Raw genomic sequence first — 8,886 nt, forward strand, 5'->3', positions numbered from 1 at the left:
GTAATATTTCGGATCCAGTTTTAAAGTTGATTTTGGTTTTGTGACTCGTTCTTTTGGATTTAGGAGATTTCCATATTCTAGTTCTGTATTAGCTGGTCTTTAGTTTTGTATACTGACTTTTTATCATTTGCATTTTTAGCTCTATATATGTTGTTCATGTAGCTGCATGTCCACTCTGTCCTCGTCTCCTCATCTCTGTGTTTTCTCTTATTCTTTCAGTCTCTCGGTCATACCGTGTCTGTCTCTGTCCCTGTTCACATGTTCATCTCTGTGTTTTGCTCCTCGTCTCCCTAGTCTGTCTTGTGTCCATGTCTGGTCCCTCATCCCACTGTCTCTCTAGTTTGTCTCGTTTCCCCTGTCCTTGTGTCAAGCTCATGTGTCTTGGGGTGAGTCTCAGTGTGTGTGTGTAGCTTCCTGTTTTATTTTGGAAATCTCTTGTCCTGTTTGCTTTGACTTCACTTTTGCTTCCTCTGTCCCTTTTGTGACTAATTACGTTCAGCTGTGTCCCAACCTATTGTCCAGCCTCTGGTTAATCTTTTGTCCTCATCTCCCCTGCTTGTTGTCGTGTTGTCCCCATAGGCTGTGTTTCCATGTTTTCATAGCGTCATAGTTTGCTTGTTCATTTGTTTTCCTTTCCTAGCTTCTAGTTTTTGTTTGTTTCTTTATGATTTTTCTGTTTTTGTTTGGAGTGTCGTGTAAGAGCAATAAAAGCTGCTTCCTTTTTTACCCTTTTGTTCCACATACATGTATTACAGGTATAACATTATACATGAAAAAATTATTCAGGTGTTTCACACAGGCAGTTGGAAGGCGACTGAAGAACAGAAAGCAAAGTTACTGAGCATAAAACATGAGAACTATCAAGATATTTTAAATAATAATGACCGCAGTGATCAGACTGAGAGTAGCAGCACAAACCAGCAATTAAACACCATCAGATCAGGTGACAGAGAGATTCACTAACAGTGTTAGAACTGAAACCATCTCCAGGCTGAAGTCAAGGACAGACAGTCTGACCCAGTTTCAGGGTTAAGTTTGCAGTATCAGTGCTGACAGTAGGGGCAGTAATGAGGTAGTAATTCTGCTCATAACAAAAGTTATTACCCATCGTTTTACAGTAGAACAATAGAAAACTAGAAAGTACAGTAGAAAATGAAGTAAAAGGAAACAGAGAAGTATAAACTAAATATAGATGACAGCTGTAGTGCAAATGAAGGAGAAACAGTTGTAATAAAAGCAGTACTGCCAGAGGGCGTAGTGCATGTTGCAGTCATGTAGTAGTACACAGGCTACTGCTACATACTGTAGTTGAAGCTTCACCGCTGTTAGAGAGAGAATAAGAAGTATCTGTAGTACAGACTGCAGTATAAAAGTACGCAGTAACTGGTTAGAGACACAAGACGGAGCCACTTTTTCAGCTCAGACATGTTAAAGTAAGGATGCTATTTGGTTATGCTTTTGATTTGTTTCAACAATTTGAATCCTGTTTTTTTATTTCTACTGCAACATTTACTACTAGTACTACATGATCATGAGTCAGTACATTCTCTGCTCCTCTGTACTTTAAAGACATCACTGTCGTCTAAGTTTAACGGTCAACCTTCCTTTAGAGTTACTGTATAAAATTTCTGATGCAGATTTCTGGCTGAAGGTGAACAAGTTTCACTTCCTGTAGAGTTACTTGGTATTAGTGGTTTGTGAGCAACAGCACCTGAAGTAGGAAGTGTAGAGCACTTCTGTGTCAGAGTCCATCAGAGCTGCTTTCAGACGACTCCGTCTTGTTGTGGATGCTGAAGCTGATCATGGTTCTCCTGTGGATGATCCTGTTGGTGCTTCTGCTCTGTGCACAGGCCGAGAACGTGACCGAGGTCAGAGGAGAGCTGGGGACCAATGTCACTCTAACCTGCTCCAATCAGACATCATACCCATACTGGTACATGAAGATCTACAGTCAGTTCAGAGCAGGTATCGGCCGCAGTTTTTCTTCAGCAGACTCTACCTACTACTCTCCTGATTTTGAAACCAAATTCTCAATCCTGGGAAACAAACTCGTGATTAAAAACGTGACAGCAGAGGACTGCAGGCTTTACTTCTGTGCCATCAAGAGAGGAGGCAGCATTCAGTTTGTGGAGAGTTTCCACGTCATCTCAGGTAAGTAGAAGGTTTTTTACTTTAATGCTGAAAACTACAGAAACATGGCCCCTCACAGCCATCACACCACCTTAAATAAATGAATGTTAAAAATGTTCTTAGTTATTTTATCTGTGAATCCTGAGTGAGGCCTCAGGGTGCTGCATGTTGTTTTTCCACTCAGTCTTGTTTGTTTGGAGGTCCCAAGTGCACTCTGGGAAAAAAGTTTGCACTAACGTATATGTATGAATGAGTCCAAAGCTAAATCTCACAAGTTCAGCTTAATCAAAGTTCTGTTTTCAGTCAAAGGAAGAAGTCGTTAAATGTTGGTGCAGATCAGGATCATTGTATTAATAAAAGCTCACTGTCTGCAGCATAGGATGTGGTCTCAGAGTCCTGCTGTTAGAGGTGTTCACGTCAGGCAGTGACCTCGTGGTTAAAGGCAGCTTCTAGTTTTAGCACACTGGTGGAAACCAAAGACTACACCAAATACCTCCCTGTTCTGAGTGGACACAGTATATGTCCACTGGTTCCACCTCATTGTCGTGTTTCTGGATATGAACACTTATCTGCAACATCTTTTCTTCCACCAGTGACCCGTTGGCAGGGTGTCCCTGTCATGCTCATGCTGTATTTAGTAAAAATAATAGCTTATGAAGTCTTGAGACTCAAACTGAAAACATCATGTAGTTTCTTTAAAAAGTGTCCTCTTTGTGTGTTCCTAGTTAGATTCTGTGCGTCACTTCGTTTTTTTTTTATTCGTTCCTTGCCTTTGTTATATTTTTTTAAACAATGATTTATTTATTTTTGAACAATACAAATAGCAACAAATCAGCACAGCCAAATACAAACAAGAAGAAGAGAAAGAAAAAAAACAAATACAGGTATATGAGTTACAAATGTACATCTCTGAGTCAAAATATGTCGAGTGCTCCACATTTAAAGTCAACGGAAAGAAAGAAAAGGAGAAAAAAGGGAATACAGACATTAATTATTATGTTTAAAAACAAAATGTGATCTCCCTTTATGTATTAGCACAGTAAGGTCATGAGGTTGGAGATCAAGCAAAGGCCGCCATATCCTACAGAATGCATCATAATTGCCCTTTATAATGGCACTAAGGCGCTCCATTGGCAACACTCTGAATGTTTCTCTGTACCATTGTGTAACAGTGGGAGGCTGTCTCTGAATCCACTGAAACAGTACACATCGCCTCGCTAAATGTAAAGGTTTACATAACAAAAGCATTTGTACAAAGACAGAGAGGCCAACTATAGATAGACCCAGAACAAACAGCACAGGGTTCAGTGGGATCATCTGGTGAAAGATTGACCGAAGCTCTATAGCAATATCATTAAAGGATGTTGCCAATGGTAATAAGTCCCCAGCCCTTGTTATGTTTACTTTGTAACCCTCCAGCTGTTTTGAGTTTTAAGTGTTGCTTTCTAGTCCTACTCTGCTGTTTCACAGGCAACTTAAATCCTTTATCATGTGAGCATGATTTTTTTTTTCTCATTTATTTAAATCAGCTGTAACTAAAACTATTTTCACACTCACGAGGGTCCAAAGCTTTGAAAATAAACAGACTTCAAAAGTCTAAGATGCTTAAACTGAAGGCAGCTTTTTACAGTAACTTTGTACCTTTGTGAAACTGACAGCCGTCCACACTTTGAGGCTTCAAAGAAACCAGTTTGTTAAAAAGTGTTGACGGCTGGGCCAGTTCACAACTTCATTCTCAAACTTTTCTTGAAATGTAGATCACAAACTGCTTCAACTAATCAGCCCCAAAGTCCTTAAACATGTAAGACATGTTTCTTCAAACACTCTTTAACCTATTTCTCAACCTGTGTCCATTTTCTTCTTTCAGATCCAAGAGCTGAACATAAGAGCAAAAACCAGCAGAGTGATCATGCCGTCTCTATCTCTCTGAGCTTGAATGCTGCACTTGTTTTTGTGGTAATCTGTGAGTCTGTCCTTTTTTCACATTGTGGTTTGCTGTTTTATTAATATCAGCACACCTCCGCAGTGTGCAGCATCGTGGTGCATTTAGAGGTGCATAGATGTAACCATCAGATCACGTTTCTGCACTGAGAAAGCACGATATTGCTTTCCACTTTTATGCTGATGACAGATCTATGTCACTCTAAAGAAAAAAGGCACATACCGCACACAGCCATTACTTCAGTGTCTCGATGACATTAAGGCTTGGATGTCTGTTAACTTTTTAAAATTCAATAATAAAATAAAAGACCGAGGTGATGGTTTTTGGTCGCCCCACTGAGACCCCCAGAGTGTATTTAGATTCTTTGGCTCAGTATGTTAAGCCAACTGCTACAAACCTGGGGGTCAAAGTGCACTGTGAGCTGAAGTTTGATAATCAAATTAAGGCAGTGGTAAAATCTGGCTTCTTTCAGCTCAGGCAGCTGGCAAAAATAAAGCCAATTCTTTCACGGCAGCACTTTGAGACAGTGATCCACGCCTTTGTTAGCACTCAGCTGGATTACTGTAATGCATTTTATATTGGGGTCAGCGCATCATATATTAGTCATCTACAGATGGTGCAAAATGCTGCAGCTCGTCTTTTAACTGGCACTCGAAAGTTTTAGCACATTTCCCCTATTTTAGCTTCACTTCACTGGCTGCCCATTTCTCTTAGGATTCATTTTAAAATTCTTTTATTTGCTTTTAAAGCTCTCCATGGCCTAGCCCCATCTTATCTCTCTGATGGTGCAGCCTTATACACCCACCCGCTCTCTCAGGTCAGCGGATCAGCTGCTCCTGAATGTACCCAGGACTGGGCGTAAAAGATCGTGCTTTTGCTGTAGCAGCTCCAAAACTGTGGAACGATCTTCCTTTAGAGATGAGACAGGCCACTTCCCCATCTGTTTTTAAGTCACTCCTGAAAACCCACCTCTTTACCCTGGCCTTTGACACCACGTGAGATGTTGGTTTTTATTTTAAGTTTTTAGTTGTTTTTAGTTGATTCTATGCTGTTTTATCTTGTTTTCTTTTTGAATATAGGGCTGTTTAAATTTTTATGTATTATGTGTATTTATTTATTTTTTTTTGCTCTTTTCTGTTGTTCTATTGTTTTTTAACTTATTTTCTGTACAGCACTTCGGTCCTGTGCTGGGTATTTAAAAGTGCTCTCTAAAAAAATTGGTTTGGTTTCAGAGTAGTTACAAAACTATTTTGGAGGTAAAGTCAAAAATCTGCAAAACTTTAAGCTAGATTATTTTTCTCATCACTCACAGTCAGTGGTGTCTGCATGCAGGTGTCTACAATATGTTTCATATTAGAACTAAATTAGTAAGAAAAAATGAAATAAATATTTCACAAATGCAGGTCTGAAAATTAGTACACTGAAAAAAGAGAATAATTGATCCAACTGATTAGTTAATGTTCAGTTGGTAACAAGTAATTTAATTAGGTTTATACCTAATTTAATTAAGTTTGACTTAAATTTTTTAAGTCAAACAATCTTACTCAAATCGTTCAGATTCTTTCAAATAAAGAATTCAAATCTCTCTGACTCAGTTTTAAAAGTCAAACTTTTAAGTTGTTCCAAATCAAAAAACTGAATTATCCAAATGTACATTATCGCCCAGGTTATACTAAAAAATAAAAACTTTACGAAATTACTAACTATACTAAAATAACCCATTTGAATCTAAATCATCTCAAATGTGTGTGCTAAATCACTTTAGTAATAGTAATATCACTTTCTCACCTAGTTGTATGCATGTGCACTAGAAATGGGCCTTATGCTCTATCACACATATATGCGCACGCAGTGAGGCTATTGTTAGTTCATGGAATACGTTAAATAGATAGTGAGACTCCTTTTGCTTATCAGGGATGTATCTTCTTGTATATGTGTCCTTGGGTGACGGCCAAGCAGAAAACAAGGTCATAATTCTCTCTGTGAGGGAAAAGGTTTAAAGGATGGGGCTGAAGGTGTATTGTTAAAATTTCCACAACAGTACTCATAAATACTTAGTTTCTGTCAGAAACCTGCTACAGTGTAGAATCAGGAAGTATTCCTGATATGACAAAAAAAGAAAACATTTTTTTTTCATGCTTATGGCATAATGACATACAACTTTTTCTTAAACACAAAGAATGCAAAACCTATTGCATCCCAGGTTGTTATGCAGACTGGATGTTTGGGGTCTATCTTGTTTTACACTGTGAAAAATGTATTTTTGTCACAGCTGCCTTCTGAGTAGCCATTACATTAGCTTGTCTCCCTGTCAGAGATCTAACGTCGAATTAGAGTCAGATTCTGAGTTAAAAGAGCTTTCAAAGAAAGGCGTCTGGAATTCTTAAAGTTGCTTGAAGACGTTTCACCTGAAAACGGGTGTGGGTCCCAATCAGCCAGAGTTTCGGGTGTGCTCATTGTGAAACCTGACTGAAAACGGGATTATAGATGGCAGACACTGTCAAAATAAACCTTCAGTCTTAATCATGGACAGAATGAATGTTAAAACATGTTGAGACTTGAACAACACCCAAACGGCGCAGCTAGCAAGACTAGCAAATGTGTAAGAGCAAATAAGTGATGTTACTACTAGCTAAAACACAGACAGTGAATAAATGTTACAAATATGAAGAAATGTATGACTTATTTGAAGAAAAAGTATTGTTTAATTTCTTAATATTGTTTATTAAATGTTAGCTTATCATGGCTAGCATAATTCACTTGCTTAAACTCATTCTGAATATTCAAGCAGGACATTAAATAAAATAAAACTATGGGGTTTAATCATTCTTACCAAAATAAACAATCGGAACATCAGATGTTCATATTCAAAGTGGGCAGGGATAGCTCAGTAGGTAGAGTGGTGGCCCCATGATCGGAAGGTCGGGGGTTCGATTCCCCTGAACAGCTACCCTGAGGTACCCCTGAGCAAGGTACCGTCCCTACACACTGCTCCCCGGGCGCCCAATGGCTGCCCACTGCTTCACTGAGTGAATGGGTTAAATGCAGAGAGGGATTTTCCCCACGGGGACCAATAAAGTACACACACACTTTAAGTGAAAATTTTAACTGTACAAGTTTCACTTTTGCATGTAGTTCTTGTCTTTTATTTTGAGTGTGAGATATAAGTTCATGTCCTTTTAGAGTTTCACCTTCAAAGCTGTGTTGCAGCTGGTGTTGCTTGTGTGGAAAGAGATCAGTGTTGCTCATACTTGTTTCTGATCAGAGTTTAGTTCAGACCTGCAGCAGCTTCCAGTCACAGTTTAAAAACAACTTCCTCTCTTTGTGTTCTGCCAGCTGTCAAGCTTGCTTTGAACCAACCTCTTATTTTTATAATAGATGTCAACTCATCTTGTAACCCTCTCCTTCCAGCAGTGCTTCTTACTATGTGGATTCAGGCTTCTGTAGTTTATATTCATCCAGCTTATAAAACATTTAGTGCAGGTTCATACTGTAACTTTTACACATAAGCTGCAAGTATGTGAGGTAGTTTTATAGTTGTACATTTGTGGAAATAAGTATTTTTAAAGTTGGCCCACAACATTCTTAATGTTACTCACATATTACCAAAGTACATAGATGTAATCCATGGGGGCTGAAAGCCGACGCTGTACAGACAGTACAGCACAAACGTACTGCTCACTGCCCCAGCAGGCTTCAGCAGTGCTTCTGTTGTCCAGGTGTTGTCCCAGATGTTGGAAGATTTCTCTGCACAGCGGAGAAATGTGTTGTATGTGATGAGTGCTGATGTGAGTGTGAAGGTGAAGTGACTCCTCTGACGGTCTGTTGGCAGGTCTGAGTTGTGTATCACTGTCTCTGAAGAGGAGAATCAGCAAGTATCAGGCAAACCTCCCTCCAGCTGGGACCAGTGAGAGGCTGGAGGCTCCACAGGTAACTCAAAGTGTACAAGTGACCCTGCAGCTCATGCTCATTGTTCTCCTTCAGTGCTACTTTGTTCTGTACTCAGTGCTGCTGTTGTGTTTCAGTACGAGGAGATCAAGCTCCCCTGTCGATCTGCTCCTGCTGAGAGTGTTTACTCTCAGGTTCAGCTTCTTCCCTTCACATTGCCTCAAAGCTGATGGACACACCTGGACAGGTGGATGATACCTGGTGGATTCAGATTTTGTGGACAGAGGTCAGTCTGATGACTGAGATCTTGCTGCTCCTCTGCTCATTGGAGGATTTCTTTCTTCATGTCAACTGTTAGCTTCTTGGACAACAGGACATCAAGAAAATGCTGTAAGACCATTTGAGTCAGATTCAAATGAATGTGACCTTTAAGGTTAAACCAGTTTATCCTGCTTTAAGGTGTTTTAGGATTTAAGGTAGATAAGCGTCAAGTCAAAGCTTCTGTGAAAACCTGTAAAAAAACAGTCCAACATTTCATATTTATTTGAATCCTCTGTCTGTATTCTTTATCAGTTTTAGTTACCAGTGATTCCTGAGATTAGGGACAAAACAGGTTTTAATTTTCTAAAATATATTTTTTGATTTTTCAAAAACATATTTACATATAATTGTTAAGTTTTGGCTGTCTCACCATGTTTTGGTACAATCTCCCTTTTTAATAATTTATGTTTTTGCAGAAGTACAAGGTTTTTGTCAACACCGTCAGACACAAAGAAATGCAAAAATATATATTTTAAATTAAGTTGTTTCAGCTCTTTAAACTATTAGCAGCTTCTCTATTCTATTGTTTATGCACATATGTTTTCAAAGTAATTATACCACATTTAAAAGTTAGATTGTTTTGGCTTTTTATTATTAGAGTTACA

The 8,886-nt window shown here is 38.9% G+C and overlaps 1 pseudogene; it reads left to right on the forward strand.

Moving 5' to 3' along the window:
* Positions 1-1,787: 1,787 nt before the first annotated feature.
* LOC147301636 (uncharacterized) lies at positions 1,788-8,190 on the forward strand (annotated as a pseudogene).
* Positions 8,191-8,886: the final 696 nt, after the last annotated feature.

This window comes from Aulonocara sp. 'chitande type north' Nkhata Bay, linkage group LG23 (assembly GCF_057382095.1).
Source record: "Aulonocara sp. 'chitande type north' Nkhata Bay isolate Kocher_YH1m ecotype deep benthic linkage group LG23, A_spYH_male_GT1.1, whole genome shotgun sequence".
NCBI lineage: Eukaryota > Metazoa > Chordata > Actinopteri > Cichliformes > Cichlidae > Aulonocara > Aulonocara sp. 'chitande type north' Nkhata Bay.